The sequence below is a fragment of the Tenrec ecaudatus genome, unplaced genomic scaffold (assembly GCF_050624435.1).
Source record: "Tenrec ecaudatus isolate mTenEca1 unplaced genomic scaffold, mTenEca1.hap1 Scaffold_222, whole genome shotgun sequence".
Classification (NCBI taxonomy): Eukaryota; Metazoa; Chordata; class Mammalia; order Afrosoricida; family Tenrecidae; genus Tenrec; species Tenrec ecaudatus.
Window position 1 is genome coordinate 34,597 of NW_027458450.1, and position 23,124 is coordinate 57,720.

Consider the following 23,124-nt stretch of genomic DNA (forward strand, 5'->3'; position numbering starts at 1 on the left):
GAGTTTTGCATCTCTAGGGCATCCATGCCGCTTCACATCAAGTTGGGCGTGTGTTTCTGAACTTTTGTTACCTCCTCCCTTCGACATCTCATGGTCACACAGGCTGGTGTGTTTCTTCCATGGGGGCTTTGTCTCTTCCATGCTAGATGGCTGCTTGTTTAATTACCAGCCTTTAAGACCCCAGATGCTATATCTTTTGATAGCCAGGCATCATCAGCTTCCTTCACCACATTTCCTATGTGCTTATGCACCATTATGTGCTTATGCACCAACTTGTCTTCAGGGATCTTGGACACTCTTCGTGATCGTCCAAAAGATGAGATGTGAAAAGTCCTTCAAGTCAGGTGATAAGGCACAGTCCTGCTCAGAATTGACCTGACCTCCCTATGCTCTGTTGACCCAGGACACCATTGACTATCTGATTGTGGTGTGTGTGTTTGTGTGTGTGTGCAGGAACATGTGTGTGTGATTTTATTATGACTGAGTGAAGGTTTACAGGGCAAATTAGTGTCCCACTTTACAGTTGATATGCATTCTGTGTCCTGTCATTGATTGTAATCACCACACTGTAAATTCACTTTTGCCAATTCATCTCTCGTTTGAATTTACATTCCTCCGCTTTCCTAGCCCTTCTGAACTTTGTCTCTGTGTAAATGCTGACATTTTGACCTCACGTCGTTGATTAGCCAATAGAAGCCCTACTTCCCTGAAATTATTGTGACCCCATTGAGACCTATTTTTATTTGGCTAAAAATCGAGCCTGTTCCAGATATCAAGGATTGCGAATGGCCATGGTGGAGTAGTGGTTATGCCTTGGGTTGCCATCTACAAGGCCAGCAGTTTGGGACCACTAGGGGTAAAGAAGGGCTTTCTACTCCTATAAAGAGTTACACTTGGAAATTCACAGAGCAGTTCTACCCTGCCCTACTGGGTCACTATGAGTGAGAATTGACTCGATTGGCAGCAAGTTTGTTTTGTTTTATTTCGTTAAAAATGGAGGCACACGAGGAAAATCCGCTCTAGACCTCAAGGATTTCTAAGGAGCATAATCTCCATAGTCCTGGGGCTTCAGTACTCTTTATCCAAGAAGTAAGCCTGTTTCCTGTGTTTGTTTGTGATCGTTAGTTTTATTTCACATTTGTATCTCGGTCTATCGAGGACCTTGTCTGTAATTCCTTCCAGGCAGTTTGTTGTGTTGGCAGGACATCATCCAATTCTTCTGGATTCAGAGATGAGAAAGCTGATGTTCTGGGCCTTTACTCCATTGGGGTAATTGTTTCTCTACATCTTCAGTTTTCTTTAGTATCCTTACCTGGAGATGAGGAGAAACCGATCATGACACTTCAGTTGCTGCTCTCCAGCTATGAAGACCCCAGTCACTCTTCACCAAAGTAGGATGTAGAACATTGTCAAGTTTGCTATGCCTGTTGCTCTTGGTTTCCCCCATGGATACATTTTCAGTAAAGGTATGCATACATGTAGAAGTATCTGTCAAATATATGTAAGCACGTATATACAATCCTACTCTCCCTCCACACTGGTTTCCCCATGTGTGTTGATCCATGCATTTACTGGGAAATCACTATAGTTGAATGATGTATATAACAATGTCCCTGTATTACTGTTAACTGTTGCACTCCTGCCAGTGTTTTCTCTTGACTCCATCACTTTGGCTGACTTCACTCTTAATTGTATCTTGTCTTCTCCTTCACCCAAGTTTATATAAGCATAACCTCTCGTTTGTAATTTGCATTCCCACCACTTTTAACCCTAGCAACACTTGAAAGTGATTCTTTGAGTGTGAAAAGCTTTCCTTTTTATAACTTATCATCTAATAATGTTCCTCTAGGGTTGATTTATTTCAATCTGGAATATATATCTAGCAATGGGATTCCTGGGTCCTATGGACAGTCTGTTTTCTAATCAGCAGTTCATAGACTTAGTGTCAGACCAGCTCTGAGACTAAGTTCAATCTCTACCAGAAAATAGAAGAGAAGGAGCAATTACCAGATTATTTATGGTTCAGACACCAAAACCAGACCAGGACTAGTTCCTACCCCTTCAGAAGGCATTCCTCTTCCCGGCACCACCATTGTGCATCACAGGACACTACTCATCTTGCAGGGCTGTGTTGGCGCTCAAGGAGCTGGTTTCTGTTGTCATTGCAGCTGCAGCTAACTGCTGGGACTGAGCATCCTGATCCAAAGCAGCAAGTCTTGGCCACATGGGACCCTCTGCCTCCTAGGTCAGTGCTGTTCCACAAGATGGGACTCGGGGCTGGGGCATCCTGGCTTCCTAGTCACTGGGAAACATTGATAATAGTCTTATCATGAGACCATGGTAACTTAGTGTCTTCCTGGTTCAGTGACATAGGGAACCTCTTCGTGGGGCCGACGCTTCGTACATGGGGTCTCGCTTATTCTCACAGCGATCTTACAAGAAGCAGTGTTGCTCCCGTTTCACAGGTGAAGACACTGAGTCTCTGAGAGATGAGGGGTCGTTGATCAGGGCTACAAAGGAGAAGAATTCGGGACTTATTTGTTCTTTAAAATTGTTTTATTATTAGGAAGATCCATCATATAATTTGAAAACTAAAAATTTAAAGGAACAATTCCAGGCAATACAGGAGCATATCCTGGAAAGCAACTTCTAACATGTCAGGTACCCTGTTCCCTCCAAGAGATAACATTGTCTTAGAATCCTTTCTTTAAAATAATAATAACAAACCAAACAGGAACGTGCTCTGCACACTATTGTTCACCTCGTGTTTGTCTGTTTTTGCTCCACAGTAACAATATATCTTGGAGGTGTTCTCCTTGGTCGGGTTTACATTGATCACATTCTTGATCTCCTTTTCACTTAGGTTCTCAGTATTGAGTAGTAAAAGCACAGTGGGCCGGGTAGGTGGGTTGCCTTCGGACACCCAGTTTCCTTCTCAGAGCAAATGCCACAACGAATTTTTTTGTTTGTCCTTCCTCAGACACGTGTCCGTTTATGAGAGGCAATGAGCAGGGTGGTTAAAACATGGACCCTGGCTGTTACAAAAGACAAAGGCGTTCATACCCAAGGAATCGACTTTGATGGTTACTAAGCAGATGAGAAGGAAAAATGAAACACGGTGACTGGCTATCAAAAGATATAGTGTCTGGGGTCTTAAAGGCTTGAAGGTAAATAATGGCCATCTAGCTAAGAAGCAACGAAGCTCACATGGAAGAAGCACACCAGCCTGTATGATCATGAATTATTGATGGGATCAAGTATCAGGCAGCTAAGCCCCAGAACAAAATCCTACCCAATGTGAATGGCGGGAGGTAGACAATTGGACACACTCTCACAGAGGGGTCACAGGGAAAAGATGAGGCAGTATGGGTGCAGTATGGCACTGATGAAACACAGGATTTCTCTCTCATTCTTTGTTCTTCCTTCCCCCCACTATCATGACCTCAATTCTACCTCAAAAATCGGATTAGACCAGAGCATGCACACGGCTACAGATAAGAACTCACAACACAGAGAATGTAGGATAGATAACCCCTCAGGGCCAATAATGAGAGTAGAGATACTAGGAGGACTAGGGGAGGGTGGCGGGGAGAAGAGGGGAATTGATCACAAGGATCAACCTATAATCCCCTCCATGTGGGACGCACCACAGAAAAGTGGGTGGTGACTGACAGTAGATGATATAAGATATGAAAATAATAATCTATATCTCTTATCAATGATTTGTGAGGGAAGGAAGGAGGAGGAAGAAATTGGGACCTGATATCAAGGGCACAAGTGGGAAGAGATTGCTTTGAAAATGGTGATGGCGGTATATGTGCAAATGTGCTTGACCCACTGGATGAATCGTGGATTGTGATGAGATGCAAGAGCCCCCAATAAAAGTATTTTTTTAAATCAAGGAGTAAAGAAACAACATGGGGTAGAAAAGAGTTCCCTTGGGTGAAGTGGAAGATAGCATTCCATAAGAGGGAGGGGAGAAATCAAATGAGGACAGCAGGGCAAGCTACTGAGTGTTTTGGTAAGTAGTTTAAGTTGTTATGTACCAATTGGATGATCTGAAATGTAAATCTCCACTTAATTTATTTTGAAAAATATTAAAAGAAAGAAAGAAACATGGACCCTGGAGTCAGATAATTTTAGGTTTGGAGGCTGCCTCCGTTACTCTTTTAACCCAGAAATTGGTGAGCCTTTGTAGAGATAGTTAGTGGAGAAGATTGTATTCAAGCCACAGACTTCAAAGCGCCTAAGCAGGAGGCTTTCTGACCCACTGAATTGCCTCTCTCTCTCCCCTGCTTTTGCATTCAGGAAGATAAAGGCCCTTTGGCTCTTAGTTGCCCCACAACTCACTGCCATCAAGTTCATTCCTGACCATACTAACCCTTGAGGACAGAGTAGTGCTGCTCCTTAAGGTTTCTGAGACTGTATCTTTACAGGAAGAGAGCCTCATCTTTCTGCCGTGGATTGGCTGGTGAGGTTGAACCTCTAAGCTGTGGTTATCAGCCCAATGCATAGGCCACTGTGTCATGAGTTTATCTTAAATAAGAGCCCTTGTTGGTTACTGGGCATTCCTATTAGCTCATTTCTATAAAGCCTCACATAATAAAAATAACGAGCTGAAAATTCATTTAAATTCAAAAGCATTGAGAAAAGTTAACCTGAAAAGATTATTACATGGTCAAAGTTGTTTTTGTTATTTGCTTCTAAAACCAGTCAAGTACACTAAAGTTGCAGGCATTTTTTTGTGTGTGTGGTTAAACTTGGATGTGAAGAGAAAAAGCTCATAAAATCATGGACAAGGGGTGTGTTATATGAAAGTGAAGCAAGAGCCTCGTGAGGGACTTGGATATTTTAACGTTTCATCTGAGAAATATTAATGTCTATTTCTCTAAGTAATTAGAATTTATTAAGCATTCAGATGCTACTGTCAACAGCCACGTGCCTCTCTGGCCTCTGGTTCCAGCTCTGTGCTGCACTTTCATATGAAAATCTCTTGATTTATTAATAATATTGTATGTCCAGCCTTGTTCTCGTTTCATTCGTATTCTTGTTTTAAAAAACCCCTTTGGTCATGTGACAATCATCCTGTTAGCTGGGAGAAGGAGAAGGCTACGGCCTGCTGTGAAGAGTCAGCTTCAGGAACCCAGGGGCCATTCTACCTTGTCCTGTCGGATTGCCAGCAGGTGAATCACCTCAATGGCGGTGATGTTGGTTTTCAGTCATGAGAATTTGCATTGCAGCTCTTTGTTTCCTCTAACCTTCAGGACTCTGGGGGCCCCATTGCAACTGCAACCCAACTTGCCACCAATTGTGTATCATTTGTTTGTTCTGTTAGAGAAAATGTTTGAACTGATCAGCACCCAACAGTGTGCTGATTTTAAGAAAAAACACTTTTGGGAGGCAAATTTACATATAATAAAGGAAATATGTTTCAAGTGGGGAAGAGGGCTCAGCCTTTGGTGGGCTACACCTGCAGTCTCTTCTTTACCTTGGCTTTTGCTGGTTCAGAGCCATCCCTCTCTCACGCATTATTGTGCTTCAGCATTGCTGCCTGAAGTCAACCAGTTCTCTATCACAAGGAATTGATGAAGGGTTTCTGGCCAACTTACAGATTTGGTAGCTGAGTGGCACAAATGATCTACCTCGTAGCCACAAGGTTGGGGAGAGAGCCTCCAAAGACAGACCTGGTGACTTGGTCTTGAAAGAACAGACTTTTGAAAACCCCAGACCAGTTATGCTCCACATGTGAGTTGCCATGAGTTGGAATCACCTCCACAGAAATTGACAAGAGCAACCTGTACGTCAGATTATGCCAAGCCTGGGCTCAGTCAGTTGTGGCCAGGATGGCAGTTAAGAAAACGTGTGTCAATTTATGTCCATAGACCTTTCAAAAGGAGAAAGGTTTGGTGGTCTCAGCTCCTGTAAACACTCAGTCTCCGTTACTCCATATGGCATTAACCATAAACCCTTATCGAAGAACTGTTATTACACTGTGGCTCCATACTTAAACTCATGAAGTGATCACTGAAGAGCTGGGTGCTAGAGAAAAGTGTGGGGGAAGAAATCAGATAGTGCCCTGTGATCAGCAACAATAGCATCTAGCATGTAGTGTCTTAACAACTTGTCTTAACAAGCAACCATCTAGGTGAAGTGCCAAAGTAGTCGTGTGATCCAAGGATTTGGAATAGTAGACTCTAAGATTAGAGGAGGGAATTATATTAGAGTTTAAATTCTGAAAACCTGGTTAGCAGAAGGCTAAGGATGACAGTGAAAGCCCCCTCCGTTTGCGTAGACCTTCTGTGCGTTGAGCCTCTAGTTAATTCCCTCAGTTGATTGAATACCCGTGTAAACAATCTGGTCCACAGACAGGGTGAATTGGAAAGTGAATCACTGAGATAAGGGGTCAACAAATTTTTTTATATTCATTAGCCATCGTGGTACATAACAATAATTTAAAAATTATTCAAGAGCTATAAAATATATTTATAAATAAGGAAAATTTTAAGTAATACTATAAATGAAAGTATCATGGTGTTATCTTCATTTTCAATTTTACATCATAGTCACATATCCTTGCTGAAGGAGCTGCATAGAACTTATAAGTTAGAGTTTTCTGACCCCTGCTGCAGATTGCTTTTAATTATTTTAGATATTAACATTTTCCCCCCTTGATCCATTTTTTAATACTTTTATTGGGGCTCTTAAATCTCTTATCACAATCCATACATTTCTCCAGTGTGTCAGGCACATTTGCACCTAAAAATGCCATCATCATTTTCAAGTCTCTTCCCACTTGAGCCCCTGATATCCGCTCCCCATTTCTTCCCCCCACTTCCCCTGGGAATCTCCTTCATGAGCCCTTGATAAATTACAGATCATTTTGTCCAAATCTTATATCGTCCTCCATCGCCCCTCACCCACTTTTCTGTTCTTTGTCTCCCTGGGAGGGGCTTCAAGGTTGATCCTTGCTTTTGACCCATTTTTAACCTGTCCTAGTTTTTAATTACTTTTGCAAGGAGACTGTTCGGTTCTATTTTATGGTTGCTATATTTTCCCATTTTGTATGATTTTTATCAGAAATTCTGGATAGGTAAACATATAGCTCAATAGGTTTCTCTGACTACACTAGAAGACACAGGGGGACAGGGGATGCTAGTACTGATGGATGCAAGAATGTTGAAAATACTCCAACGTGGATTGTGGCAAAGATCGCACAATTCTTGATGTTTGAATCACTAATGTGTGTGATGTATGAGTTATATGTTAATACAATGTTAAAATACTAAAATTAAAAGATAAAGAAATAATCTTAAAATGGAAACACATTAAAAATTAAATACAAAGTTAGTCGATTTAGAAAAATGAGAATTGGACATTCACTTTGAACTGTAGCAGTGACTCAAGATCTACAGTGAAGAATTATTTATAAACTATTTGGACTTGTTCATTTTTTCCAAAGAAATTTGAAGAGATTTAATAAAGTCATAGACAACAGAAAACTTCAAAGAAAGATCAGCATTTTCCTTCTTAATCACACATACTTCCAGTCCCCTGTTCTAAAGCTGGTCAATGTTTTCAATTATTTCTCTACATATGTAGGCTGTGAGCTTGTATTTTAATTTTTTCATATTGGTATAAAATTAATATTGTCTTGTGTTATTTGCTTAGGGGAAACAAAATATATAAGAACTGTTTTGAAAATTTGTTCTTATTTAAATATTCCTGAAACCACTCACCTCATCTCTCTCCACTGGAGTGAGGCACTATCCTGCCGTTTCTAATAATCACTGAGTGTAGATGGATGCCTCTCTGATGTTGAATTTTGGTCCGATTTTGAAGGTTACATAAATGAACCTATACTTTTCTTCAATATCTTGTTTGAGAGATTGTTCTGTAGTTGATGTTGCTGTCAGGGGCCATCAAGTCATTCCTACTCCCAGCTCCCCAGAAGGAAACACACCACCTGGTCCTTCCTGTGCCATCCTCCCACTTGTTCGTAGGGTGGAGTTCGCAGTGACACAGTCACTGTCAATCAATCTCGCAATCTCGTCTACGGCCTTCCTCGGTTTGACAAAGACTCACCATCCTTGCCTCTAAGGAGCATTCTGGCCGTCCTTCTTCCAGGATTGGTCTGTTCGTTCTTCTGGCAGTCCATATACTTTCAATAATCTTCTCCAACACCGCGGTTCAAGTGCGTTGGATTTTCTTTGGTCTTCCATTTTCAATGTGCAATTTTCACATGCAGAGTAGACCATTGGGAAGACCTTGGTTTAGGTCAAGCCCACCTTAGTCCTCAGAGTATAATCCTTGCTTCTCAATGCTTTAAACAGGGGTTGTAGAGATTGACCCAAAACAAAGTGTAGCTTGGTCACTTGACGGCTGCTTCCATGAGTATTGATTATGGATCCAAGCAAGATGAAATCCTTACCAACTTCACATTTTATTCCATTTATCCCCTGCTACATATTGGTCCAGTTATGAAGATTTACGTTTTCCTTTCATTGAGTTGTAACCCATGCTGAAGGCTTCTGCCCTTGAACTTTATCAGCAAATGTTTGAATCCCCCTCACTTTCGCCAAACAAGGTTGTCACCTGCATAGCACAGGGTATTAATAAAGATTCCTCCAGTCCTGATGTGCAGGCTTATTCAGGTAATCTAGCCTCTCTGAGTGCTTGCTCAGCATACAGACTGAGTAAGTAGGGTTAGAGGATGCAGGCCTGACACAAACCTTTGATGATGTTAAAGCACACAGTGTGCCCTTGTTCTCTCTCCTGACTTCCTCTTGAACCAGGCACAGGTTGTGCACGAGCACAGGGAAGTGTTCTGGAATTCCCGTTCTTCACGGTGCTACCCACAGTTTGTTCTGATCAAGTTTTTTTTACTGTTGGTCTTTCTCATATAGTCTCTTAGAGTTCTAGTTCAATTCAACAAGTTTCATTGTGGATGTTTTGGTTTGTTTGTTTGTTTGTTTGTGTAGACTGCTAGTGGTAAACAGCGCTATGCTTCCAGTTCTGACCCCATGATTTCAACACTGGATATGGGCTTCCAGCCCCTGGGCTTAAGTAACATCACCACATAGCATTGTCATTACCTCCTAGGGATGGATGGTAATAGCTTCTTACTACAACTGAATTGTTGGTCATCTCTACTAATTTAAAGTTTTTGCTTACAATTCTTCTGCTTTGCATTGAACTATATTGCCTGTGACTTTCCTGTCTAAAACTCTCATTCAAGGAAATGAAGGAAAACGAACCTACTAAAAATAATAAATAAAATGGACGTAGTAGATTGTTCCTCTAATAATTTTGGTTTATCTCATCAATTTTCATCTTCTTTTGGCTTTTTTCCTTCCAGTGGAGTTTGTTTTACTATCATGTTTCATTTTATTATTGTAAGCTTCTGCTACAACGTTACAATTTCCACAATCTCTTCCGGGATGGCAGTGTGTTCTTTTCTTTCCTGGTAGAAGGAGCCTTGTTTATGTCCTCAAGTTTCAGAACCAGTATTTACCTCTGATTTCAGAGGTATGCAGTTAGCTCTAATCACCAGATATTTCTGGAGTTGTAGCACGAATGGACTTTCTTCTTGTTGACCCACCCACCACTATTGGCAGAGCTGAGAGAAAAACGAAAAATAATACTCTTCAATAAAATTCTAATTTCAGGAACATTTGAGCAGTTAAGTTGTACTTAACGAATGAAAGAAGAATCGGAGGGTCAACAAAAGAAGGTGCTTTCGCAGTGTTTGTGTGAATAGATCTACACACAGAGTAATAAGGTCAATCCAATTAACTTGCTAGTAAAGATTCCAAATGGGATCTTATACCCAAACATAAGCTCTTTGTGCTTCCCTACTAAACCAAGTTACAAGATCACAGTGCCTTGCTGGTTTCTGATGTTGAATGTGAATGTCATAGGACCATCAACTATCTACGCTTTCATCAGTTGTGGATTCATCAGATACATATAGAGAGAGAGTTACATCACTCAGAAGTGCCAGACGGCGTCAATTGCTGATACACAAAGTTCTGCTCTTATCGGAAAAGACAATGAGAAAGCATCGTGTCTTATGAGGAATGAGGCGGTCCTAATTTTCCTTTTGTGCACCACATTTGAACGTTCTCTTTCTCATCTGTGATCATTAGAATTTCTGTCAGCTGGACCTGTTTGTGTGAAAATAGAGTTAGAGTCCAACTTATCGATCAGGTGTAAGTCCCATGAGCCCTCTTCTGGGTTGTCGTCTCTATTATAAGAGGAATCCTGTGCAGAAGCGTGCTTTGTCTTGCCCATTTCCCTTTGTCCACTTCTGGATTCTACATCTGGTTTGTCAATTTCCTGTTAGGTCATCTACTGATCACACTAACCATCAGTGGAATGTCAACTTGTATTGATTCATCCCAACTCAGATTCATGCAGCGCTGCCTTCCCCACCCGAGACCCTCTTCCTGCATCTTCCTCTTTCATGTCCATCAGTTCCCGTAGCTCTATGAGACAGGAGAAGTCTCCCGCTTATATATGACCAATGAACTTGAACCAAACTGGACTTACCTGCTTCTATAGCTGTTTAGGCAATTGTGGATATAAATCACTATTTGTCCATACATGTATCATACAAGTATCCTTGGTCTTGCTTCTCTAGAGAACCCTGGTGGCATAGCGCTTATGCATTGGCTGCTAAGGTCAAGGTCAACAGTTCAAAACCACGTGTTACACCACAGCAAAAGGAAGAAACATTTTAATGCAATAATGAATTACCGTCTCTGGAACACAGAGGGGAAGCTTACCCTGTTGTAGAGGGTTGTTCCGCATCAGAGTTGACTTGACGGGACCAGGAGAGGTTCTAAAGAAACAGAATGAGAAAAGATGAGTTGTCTAAATTGGTTCTGATGTCTGATGCAAGCCCTAAAGCTACTGTACATACCCCACATCTCTCGGTAAGTTTTGAGAAATCTATCACTACGAACCAAGAAGGTGTTTTCATCCCTGGCCCTGATGGCACAGTGATCATCCTCTGTGCTACAAAACACAAGAGCAGAAAGGTCAAACCAAGGGCAGCTCCCCTAAGAAAAGACCAGGTTTTCTTCTCTCATGAAGAATTACAGTCTCAGAACCCACAGGAGCAGGTCTACTCTGTCCTGTAGGGTCCCCATGCGTCCAAATGACTGAGTTTGGGATGTGTGCCGATAATGGTGCTTAGGCTGTATCTGGAGCAAGACACCGCTGCATGGGCCCAGGAAACACCTCCCACGGTTTATGGCCTCCAGACCTCTACCTAGACTTAACTCATAGCAAGTTCCCAAAGTGAAGCCCAGGTGTTGGGCCAGGAACAGCTATGCTCTACCCCCCAAAATTATTCTAGAATTCCTTAACTTGTGCAGACAGAAACCTGCAGACTATGTGTCAGGATTGTTATAAAGGTTGTGCGATTATTGTGCAAGGAACATAAACTCTGATAAGTCTCAGTTTATTGATATGGCCCACTCAGCACAGATTCTCTGTCCAGTATTGGAGCTTGCGGGGTTGATGTAGTCATTCATTGGTTGGCCATCTACAGTAAGTCAAGCAGACGTATCAGACCTACAGTAGCATTCCCTAGGAGAGGGATCCAAAGGCTCAGGGAAAATGGCATGGGAGAGTGGACTTCTCAGAATAAAGCCATGGACGCAAAATCTGAGAGCCATGAGGGCACGCCTGTGAGCAGAACTGTAAGGAGCACATTTATGGAAGCAGCCCCAGCAGGGGGTCTGCAAAGGGAAAGCAAACAATTAAGCTGAGTGTGGTTTTCTGTTTGTTTGTTTTCCTTCAACAAACCTCTGCAGGCATAAGGCAACGTGACAACATATATGAAACTTTAAAAGAAATAACTGCCAAGCAAGGATCTTAAATCCAGCAAAATATGAAGAAGAAATAAGGGCATTTTCAGTCAAGGAGAATTCCAGAAATCCAAAGCAGCGGAATGAGTTATAAAAAAATACGAAGGCTATTCTATGGATGGAGAATCACAAGGAAGAGCAAACATAAACCTGAGATCAATGAGCAAGGCAGTCCCCACCAGACAGTAACCAAGGTGAAGCAGTTCTGCAAATATGACACAAGACTGAAAAGAGAGAGCTACAAATATCAATCTGCAATGGAGACAAACACGAAGCAAATAGGGGGAGAAAAGTACATGCAAAGAAACTGTATGGAGAGGAAGGCAAGCAGTACACAAGAGAAACATGACCATCTTACACTAGATAAGAAAATAACTATCAAGGGAATGTCGTAAGAAATAGGAAAGAAACCTCATCAAAATGAAGAAAACCACAAAAGCCAACTCAGTAGTAAAATAACAGCAAACCAAGAAGGACAAGAAAATCCACAAGCACAAGGAATCCAGCACAGAAATTTATGTAAAACCAACTTACATAGACATCCTCTCCAAATGACTTCAGGTGCCTATCCAGGTGCAGAACGCAAGTCAGCACCGCCGAGGCATGTGCTTGCTGTGCCTGAAATAAACCTTCCAGGCTTGTAAGGCTCTGAAGTCCAGTAGCCTCCGAGTCAAATTGTAACCAGGGTCACTAAGGGCTACTGCATATTACATAATGATCTTTCGCCCTAGTCATGGTTCTGGTTAGCCACTTGGGGAGGCTGTCCCTATCCTTGGCCTGGGGACCCCGAGCATCTGTGTCGCTGGAGGTCGGTCACTGGCCGGAGCCCTAAGGCCAGTTGAAAGTACTCCCCGAGAGCAGCATGTCTCGGATCAGCGTCTCAACGGGTGTCTTGCCCACCAGGCGCATGAAGAACAGCTGAGAGATGAGTGAGGCTGGGACGGCGCGCAGGGCAGGCAGACGCAGCAGCAGGCGGCCGAAGCACTGGGGCTGGGCTGGGTACTGGGTCAGCATGTACTCGGTCAGGGCCACCTGCGCCTTCTCCTGCAGCCTCTCCACGTGTGCTGGGTCTGAGAGGCCACAGGCATCAAGAGTAAAGAGCGCGATGGCCTTGAGGCAGCCATACTCCGCCGAGTCCACCTGCAGGCGGCCCAGCTTGTCCACTTGCTCCTGGAAGGCGCGCACCTGGTCCATGAAGGCCACCGCCCGCTCGGCGGCCATGGGAGCGGTGTGCAGCCCGGCTGCGGCCAGCAGAGGCGCAGTGTGCAGGGTCAGGGCGGCCTCCGCCGCGTTCAGCAGGAACAGCTCGCTCCAGCTGAGCCGCAGCAGGGCCACCTGGTCGGCCACGGGCAGCTCGGGGAAGAAGGGCGCGTGGCGCGCCCACTCCAAGGTGCTGAAGAGCAGCCGCGCCGCCAGCTCCACACACGTTATCGATGCCCAGCACCGCGCCCGCGCCGCCCGGGCCGAAGGCGCTCGCCGCGCCCGTGCCAAAGTGGCCGGCCACCGCCAGGTAGGGCTTGGCGCGCAGCAGCTGTGCGATCAGCTCCCACACTGGCTGGCCAGGGAAGAGGTCTCCGCCCACCGCCTCCGCCAGCGCCAAGCCCGGGGGGGCTGCCGGAGACGCGGCGCCAGGACCTGGCGGCGAGTGGGGGCTGCGGCCCCGCTGCACGGCCTCTTTGCGCATGCCGACCGGAACACTTCTTGAGGCAACAGTACTGACACTGGTTCCGGTGGTGCTGGTCAATCTGGCAGTCACGGTTGGACCTGCAGGTGTAGCTGAGGTTGAGGAGTATGCTCCGCTGGAAGAAGCTCTTGCAGCCCTGGCAGGTGAGGACGCCCTAGTGCTTGCGCTCGCCTTGTCCCCGCACACCACACAGTCCACCTGCAGCCCCTGCCGCTCCTCGTCGCCCTGCTCAGCGTCGCTGGTGGCGCCCGGGGGCGAGGCCGAGTCCTCGGTGGCGCGCGGGTAGCCACCCACCTTGTCCACGCCATTCGCGTCTCCACCGCCGCCGGGGCCGCCCCAGCCTCCGGCCACCATGGCCATAGCCCCCGGGCCGCGGGTCCGGGGCGCCCCCGCTGCGCGTCGCTCTGGGGGTACCTCTCTCGGCGCAGGGGTCGCTAGCCGGCGCGCATCCGGTCCCGACGCACGGGGGCTCCCGCGGAACCCCCCAAAAAAGTTTTGCAGCACCAACTTCTGCGGCCGGTGTGCGCGCCGGCGGAACTGGTCGGGCCGGTTCCAGGCCAACTTTCCCACGCGTGCGCGGGCCCGGGGCCGGGGGAGGCGCACTGGCGTTGAGGCCCGGGGGCCCCGGGGGCAGGAGCCCGGCCGCCCAGGGGCTCCGGCGGGGGCGCGCGGGCCATGGGCCGGCCCGAGCCGCGGCGGGGGCCACAGCCAACTTCGCGGGCCGCCCCGCGCACTCCGGAGGCTGGGGCCAAACTTTGGCCACAAGTTGCCCGGGCGGCCGCGGCGCGGGGAAGGGGCGGCGGGCGCGCGCCAGGGCCTGACGCTGCGCCTCCCAGGAACCCCTGCGCCCCTTGCCGCCGCTGCCGCCGCTCGCGGCCTGCAGGTCAGCATGCCTCGCCCTCCTAGCGGCCGCTGGCCTGGGCCTGCGCAGGGCCAGAGCCTCGCTCTCACGCCGCCCTCGCCACTGCCCACGCCGCCCCTGCGCCTGGCCTGGCGCTGCAGCCAGTTTGACAAATATGGATTTCTCTTTTTTCTTTTAAACGTTTTATTAGGGGCTCATACAACTCTTACCACAGTCCATACATATACATACATCAATTGTGTAAAGCACATCTGTACATTCTTTGCCCTAATCATTTTCTTTTCTTTCTTTTTTTTCCTTTTCTTTTTTTACATTTTATTAGGGACTCATACAACTCTTATCACAATCCATACATATACATACATCAATTGTATAAAGCACATGCATACATTCCCCGCCCCAATCATTCTCAAAGCATTTGCTCTCCACTTAGGCCCTTTGCATCAGGTCCTTTTTTTTTCCTCCTCCCTCCCCTTTCCCCCCTCCCTCATGTGCCCTTTGTAATTTATACATCGTTATTTTGTCATATCTTGCTCTATCCCAAGCCTCCCTTCCCACATTTTCTGCCGTCCCTCTCCCAGGGAGGAGGTCACATGTGGATCCTTGTAATCAGTTCCCCCTTCCAACCCACTCACCCTATACTCTCCCAGCATCATCCCTCACACCCTTGGTCCAGAAGATATCATCCACCCTGGATTCCCTGTGCCTCCAGCCCTCATATTACCAATGTACAACCTCTGCCCTATCCAGCCCTCTAAGGTAGAATTCGGATCATGGTAGTTGGGGGGAGGAAGCATCCAGAATCTGGGGGAAAGCTTTGCTCTTCATCGGCACTACCTCGCACCCTGACTGACCCATCTCCTCTCCTAAACCCCTCTCTGAGGGGATCTCCAGTGGCCGACGCTTGGGACTTGGGTCTCCACTCTGCACTTCCCCCTTCATTCATTATGGTATATATATATATATATATATATATATATATATATATATATATATATATATATATATATATACACACACGCACACATATTCTTTTTTTTTTTGCATGATGCCTTATACCTGGTCCCTTTGGCACCAAATATGGATTTCTTAAATTGGTTTTCCAACCTATTTAGTCTTGACGGGGATACGTCTACTACCCGTACTAATCCATGGTCTGAAATAGCAAAGATAATATTAAAGTAGCACCTAAAGTAGATGACATGCTGGATAAAGGAGATGCTCTTGGCAATCGTATATTTGATATTTTCCAGGAGTTTTGTGAAAATGACAAGTATAGCGAAGCTGGTTGGCTGGTCCTTCATACGATGGAAAGTGTTATTAAGGAGAGGGATGATCTCAGAGCCTCAAAAGCACGCCTCACATGCAGACTAACAGATTTGAAAACTTCCATCTGTGCTACAAAGGAGAGCCTTCTCTCCTCTAGTAAAAGAGCTGACATTGCTGAGAACCAGGTCCAGAGTCTCATTATACGAGTGGCTGAATGACAACGGCAGCTGAATTGCAGATCTAGAGTAGTGTCTGAAACCAAAGTAAGGGCATTCATTGGGAAAAGTTGGGACCCTGAAACATGGGATGGGAACATAGGGGCTGATGATCCGGAAGTAGAGGATATTGAGCCCTTAGAAACACCTGAGCAGATTAGCCAAACGATTCAAGTTGATAGGCCAGGTGGGGCTGCATCAGTAGCATTACCTGAGGAAGATGCCTCGCAAGGTATTGCTGAGAGCACCCAGGAAACACCCTCAGCACCCATTATTTCCACTAGACCTGTCACTAAAATGAAGTCTCAGAAACCTCCTAAAGGTGAGGTTGAGAAGATTATCCAAGAAGAAGTGCGCTACACACATAAAGACCTGCTTGAGTTCTCAAATACGTACAAGCAAAAGCCTGGAGAATACCCCTGGGAATGGTTACTCAGGGTGTGGGATACTGGTGCACGAAATGTAATAGTAGACCAGTCTGAGTTTCTGGATATGGGACCCCTAAGCACAGACTCTTCTTTCAATGTCTCTGCGAGACAGGCTAAAAAAGGATCTAAGTCTTTATTTGGTTAGTTCAGTGAAGCATGGACTGCCAGATGGCCTAGATTAGACCAACTTGAAGACCCTGACCTGCCTTGGTACACTGTAGAGGAAGGCATCCAAAAGCTTAGAGAAATTGGTATGTTAGAATGGATCTATCAAGATATTCCCATAGATCCAAAAAGGGGGTGACCTGAAGACATACCCTTTACCATAACCATAAGGAACAAGTTTGTGAAGTGGGCCCCAGCATCTCTTAAGACTCCTGTAATTGCTATTCTATGTGCACCAGGATTAACAGTGGCCACTGCCCGAAGCGAACTCCGACATTTGCCCACAATGGGGCTGATTGGTCCCCGTGATGGTAGAGGGCAGGTGTCAGCACTGGATCCACGGAGACAGGGTGGGCGTGGTTCTAATAGACAACGAGTTTTCAATAACAATCAAAGCAACCTGTCTCGTGTGGAATTATGGCATTGGCTACTTAGCCGCAGTGTCCCTAGGAATGAAATAGATGGGAAGCCTACTAAATATTTACGTGATCTGTACAGGCAAAAGAATGGTAGATCAGGTGAACAGCAGAATAGACAGTCACGATCGCTCAATCAATTCCCAGACCTGAGCCAGTTTACAGACCCACAACCCCTTGAATGAAGGGGAGGCCGGGTCCCTTGTAAGGAGGATCCTGCTACATCACTGAAGGTTTATACTGTTAGTCTTCCTTCTAGCCTTCCCCAAAGGGACCTGCGGCCTTTCACAACAGTGACTGTTCATTGGGGGAAAGGAAATAATCAAACTTTTCGGGGATTACTAGACACCGGCTCAGAACTGACACTAATTCCAGGAGACCCAAAATGTTTCAAAGGCCCACCAATCAGAGTGGGGGCTTATGGAGGTCAAGCTATCAATGGAGTTTTAGCTCAAGTACGCCTCACTGTGGGTCCAGTGGGCCCCGGGACCCATCCTGTGGTTATTTCCCCAGTTCCAGAATGCATCATTGGAATAGACATACTTAGTAACTGGCAGAACCCCCATATCGGATCCCTAAAATGTGGAATAAGGGCTATCATGGTAGGAAAGGCCAAGTGGACACCATTAGAATTGCCATTACCTAGGAAAAGAGTAAACCAAGAGCAATACCGCATGCCTGGAGGGATTGCAGAGATCAGTGCCACCATCAAAGACTTGAAAGATGCAGGGGTGGTGATTCCTACTACCTCCCCCATTTAATTCACCAATTTGGCCTGTAACGAAGACAGATGGATCCTGGAGAATGACAGTGGATTATCGTCAGCTCCAATTGCAGCTGCTGGCCCAGATGTGATTACATTGCTTGAGCAAATTAATACTTCTCCTGGTACATGGTATGCAGCTATTGATCTGGCTAATGCCTTCTTCTCCATACCAGTCTCAAAGGCCCACCAGAAGCAGTTTGCCTTCACCTGGCAAGGGCAACAATATACTTTCACAACTCTCCCCCAGGAGTACATCAACTCTTCTGCCCTGTGCCATAATTTAGTCCGAAGGGACCTTGACCACCTGTCTATTCCACAGCATGTCACACTGGTCCATTATATTGATGACATTATGCTGATTGGACGCACTCAGGAGGATGTATCAAAGACTCTAAATTCATTGGTACAATATCTGCGTACAAGGGGTTGGGAAATTAACCCAACAAAGATTCAGGTACCCTCCACATCAGTACAATTTCTAGGGGTCCAGTGGTGTGGGGCATGTCGAGATATTCCTACTAAAGTGAAGGATAAGCTATTACATTTAGCTCCCCCAACGACTAAAAAAGAGGCACAACGCCTAGTGGGCCTCTTCGGATTTTGGAGGCAACATATTCCTCACTTGGGTGTTCTACTTCGACCTATTTATCAAGTGACACGAAAAGCCTCCATTTTTGAGTGGGGCCCAGAACAAGAAAAGGCTCTTCAACAAGTGCAGGCTGCCGTGCAAGCTGCTTTGCCACTGGGACCATATGATCCAGCTGACCCAATGGTGCTAGAGGTGTCAGTTGTAGATCAAGATGCAGTGTGCAGTCTTTGGCAGACCCTTATTCGTGAATCACAGCGTAGATAGACCATTGGGATTTTGGAGTAAAGTCTTGCCATCCTCTGCAAGCAACTACTCCCCCTTTGAAAAACAGCTGTTGGCCTGTTACTGGGCCTGGCTGGAGACTGAAGGCCTCACCATGGGCCACCAAGTCACCATGAGGCCTGAATTACCTATCATGAAGTGGCTATTGTCTGACCCACGTAATCATAAAGTTGGATGTGCGCAGCAACACTCCCTTGTTAAATGGAAGTGGTATATACGAGATCGGGCCAAAGCAGGACCTGAAGGAACAAGTAAGCTGCAAGAAGAAGTGGCCCAAATGCCAACAGTCTCCACTCCTGTTACATTGCCTCCGTTCTCCCAGTCTGCACCTATGGCCTCCTGGGGAGTTCCTTACCATACTTTAAGTGAAGACCAAAAAAGTCATGCTTGGTTTACGGTCGGCTCTGCACGATATGCAGGTGCCACTCATAAGTGGACAGCAGCAGCACTACAGCCCTTTTCTGGGATCTCCGTAAAGGACAGTGGTGAAGGGATATCTTCCCAATGGGCAGAACTTCGAGCAGTGCACCTGGCCGTTCAGTTTGCATATAAGGAAAAATGACCAGATGTGAGATTATATACTGATTCATGAGCAGTGGCTAATGGCTTGGCTGAATGGTCAGGGAATTGGAAGGACCATGATTGGAAAATTGGTGACAAGGAGGTATGTGGATAGACTTCTCTGAATGGGCCAAGAAAGTAAAGTTAATTGTATCTCACGTGAATGCTCACCAAAGGATTACCTCTGAAGAGGAGGACTTTAATAATCAAGTGGATAAGATGACACACGCTGTGGAGACTGGTCCTCCTCTTTCCTCTGCCACCCCTGTTATCGCCCAATGGGCACATGAACAAAGTGCACATGGCGGCAGGGATGGAGGTTATGCATGGGCACAGCAACATGGACTTCCACTCACCAAGGCTGACTTGGCCACTGCCACTGCTGAGTGTCCATTTTCCAGCAACAGAAACCAATATTTTGTTCAAGAGATGGGACAATTCCTCGGGGAGATCAACCAGCATCTAGGTGGCAGGTTGAATCCATAGGACCACTTCCATCATGGAGGGGACAGCGTTTTGTTCTTACTGGAATAGACACCTACTCTGGATATGGACTTGCCTTCCCTGCACGTGATGCTTCTGCCAAAACTACTATTTGTGGACTCAAAGAATGCCTCATGCACCGGCATGGCATCCCACATAGCTTTGCTTCAGATCAAGGAGCTCACTTCACAGCAAATCCAGTGTGGCAATGGGCCCATTCCCATGGAATCCACTGGCCGTATCATGTTCCTCATCATCCTGAAGCTGCCAGCTTGATGGAACGATGGAATGGGCTCCTAAAGATGCAATTACGACGCCAAGTAGGTGGCAACAACTTGCGGGGCTTCCTGATCTCCAGGAAGCTGTATACGCTCTAAACCAGCGGCCAATATATGGTGCTGTGTCTCCAAGAGCCAGAATTCATGGGTCCAGGAACCAAGGGGTGGAAGCTGGAGTGGCACCACTCACTATTACTCCTAGTGATCCCCTTGAAGCATGTTTGCTTCCTGTCCCAACAACCCTGTGTTCCTCAGGCCTGGAGGTCCTGGTCCTGAAGAAAGGAACTCTCCCACCTGGAAACACAGCACGGATTCCACTGAAGTGGCAGCTGAGAATGCCCCCTGGCCACTTTGGACTTCTCATGCCTTTGGATCAACAGGTCAGGAAGAGTGTCACCGTACTAAGTGGTGTGATTGATCCTGATGACAGAGTTAACAGGACAATGCTACAAATGGCAAAAGAAACGAAATAACAACCAATTAGGGCAGACGTGAATAACTTGGAAAACGTGAAAACAATGCAAACAAATCAATGCAGTAAAATAGTTGTTTCTTTGAACAGATTAACAGAATAGGTAGGCCACTGCAAACCTAACCAAAGAAAGAAAGGAACATATAACAATAGTCACGCCACTGAGGGATAAAACAGGGAAAACTACAATGGGCTCTAATGATATTTAAAGCTGAATTGTATAGTACTATGAGTACCGTTACACCAATGAATTCAACATCCTGGAAGACATGGACAAATACCCTCCCAGATGGACCACAAGCAACTCAACAGACTCAGAGAAATAGAGAAAATAGACAAGGTTATCAAGAAAATGTCAACTAAAATATCCCCTGGGCCAGATGGCTTCACAGGAAAATGCTGGCAAGCATTCAGGCAAGAGCTGACAACAATCCTACACAAATGGCCAACTCCCAAATTTTCTCTATGAATCTAGCAGATTACCGATAGTTAAAGTGGGGAAGGATCCACAAGGATTGAGAATGACATTCTGATCTTTCTAATGAACATTGATTCAAAATCCTTAACAAAATACTGGTCAATATAATTCAAAATATGATAAAACGAATAATTCTCCATGAACAAGTGGGATTCATTCCAAGGATGCATGGAGGTTTCAACATCTGCAAGTCCATTAGCCTTATTCAGGTTTATTGGTAAGAAAGAGGAATAAAACCACATGATAATATCAATACACACAGAAAAAACATTCAATATCATCCAGCACCCGTTCCTGTTTAACACATTACAAAGATCGGAATGGAAGGGAAATTCTTCAAGATAATATAAAAATTCTTCAAATTTGCCCTCTACAACAAGCTATATATGAAGCTACAAATGAAAAGTTAACACCAAAATTTGTATTCAGTGGAAAAAAGACAAAGGAATCGCGCTGAAAATGTCAACCAGACTGGATGCCCCTTGCACCCTCTTCTATTTAACAACGTTCTGGGGTTCCTAGTTAACAACATAAGGGAAAGGAAAGAGATCAGTGGTATACATCTGAGGAAAAAGAGGTGAAATTATCTTTATTCTCAGGTGATATAATTTTTTTTGTGATATAATTTTATAAACAGAAAACCCAAAAGCTCCACAAGGGGAGTGCAGGAAGTGAGAGAGGAATATGGCAGAGTGGAAGCATACAAGATCAACAAACAGCAGGCTATGGAACTACTATATCCATCAGCATAGTCCATGGAAGAGAAGATAAACAATTTAGTACCCTTCACAATAATACAGCACAAATTGAAGTTGGAAACAGAAAGACTTCTCCCAAGTTGTTTCGCCTAAATATATGGCAAACTAAGCTGCCTCCTACACGTGGTAAGTGACTATCCACTTGGAGGTGAACAGAAGTAGGTCAGAGGTTATACTCCCTAAGGGTTATCAGCTATCTAGGGGAATCAGACTGTGCAGTCTGTCACACCCTAAGTAGGGCCCACCTCCTTCTGATAAGGGCAGTAGTAAATTGTTTTCTTGTAGGAAAGCCCAGGGAGGTCAAGGCCACTCAAGAGTGACCAAGGTAGGCCGCCATCATGAATGAATGGTTCACCCTTCTTGTCACACGTATATCTCTAATTCCACCCTTTCCTGTCATGCCGTCACCCCAGCTCATCTGCTTGCTGTTCCGCTTATGCACATTGTATATCCCCCCCATTGATTGTATTGGCTATTGTACAACCCCTTTCTGTGATGTATGTCTCTACCTGCAATTAAGAGCCATGCATACCCCCAAAGATATATAAGCCTTGGTTAGCAGTAAATCTCTCCTGCACTCTCTCCTGGCCTGTACCACCAAGAGGAGCTGAGATGATCATGCAACCATGAAATGTGTTTGACTCCATTATTTCAACATATCTTCTGTCTCTTCTGATTCTCTATGACTTGACTATAGTCTTTACTTATTATCCCTGTATAATTGTGCCTACTGAACCCATGATGATGTGTTAAGGGCTGGATACGTTGACAAATTTAAATACCTAGGGGTATACCTAACCAAAAAGCCCAAAACGATTTGAATGTGGAGATCTACAGAACACTATTACAAGAAACTCCAAAGTGACCTCCAGAAATGGAAGGATATCCCATGGTCATACATCAGAACACGTAGTATAGCAAAGATTTCTGTCATGCCCAAGGTACTAGACAAATGTAATGGTACCCTACTACATGTACCAACATCCTTTGTCAATGAATTGGAAAACACTGACCAGCAATTTCATATGGAAAGAGAAGAAGGCCAGAATTCTCAGGGAACTCTTCAAGAAGAAGGATAAAGTCGAAGGACTTGCTTTACCTGACTTTAGCACCTACGATTGAACCACCATGGTGAAAACCGCATGGTACTGTTATAATGACAGATGTTCGGACCGATTGAATAGAACGAAAACCTAGAAATGAAATCATCAGCATAGAGACAACTGATCGTTGATAAGGACCCCAAAATTATCAAATGAGAAGCTGATGCCCTCTTCAACAAGTGTTACTAGAAAAACACCCAACACAAAAGGTAAGGCAAACAAATGGCGTGAAAGGTATTCACTTGGGGAAGGAAGAGGTGAAGCTATCGTTGTTTGAAGATGATATGATTTTATATATGGAAAATCCCAAAAGCACCTGAGGGGAGTGCAGGAAGTGAGAGGGGAATATCGCAGAGTGGCAGGCTACAACACCAACAAACAGAAGTGTATCAGACTGCAATACACATCGAATAAGACCACAGAAGAGGAGATACCAAAAGGT

The 23,124-nt window shown here is 45.3% G+C and overlaps 1 pseudogene; it reads right to left on the reverse strand.

Moving 5' to 3' along the window:
- Window positions 1-12,701: 12,701 nt before the first annotated feature.
- On the reverse strand, window positions 12,702-13,917 carry LOC142436333 (nuclear receptor subfamily 2 group F member 6 pseudogene; annotated as a pseudogene).
- Between the last annotated feature and the right edge of the window lie 9,207 nt (window positions 13,918-23,124).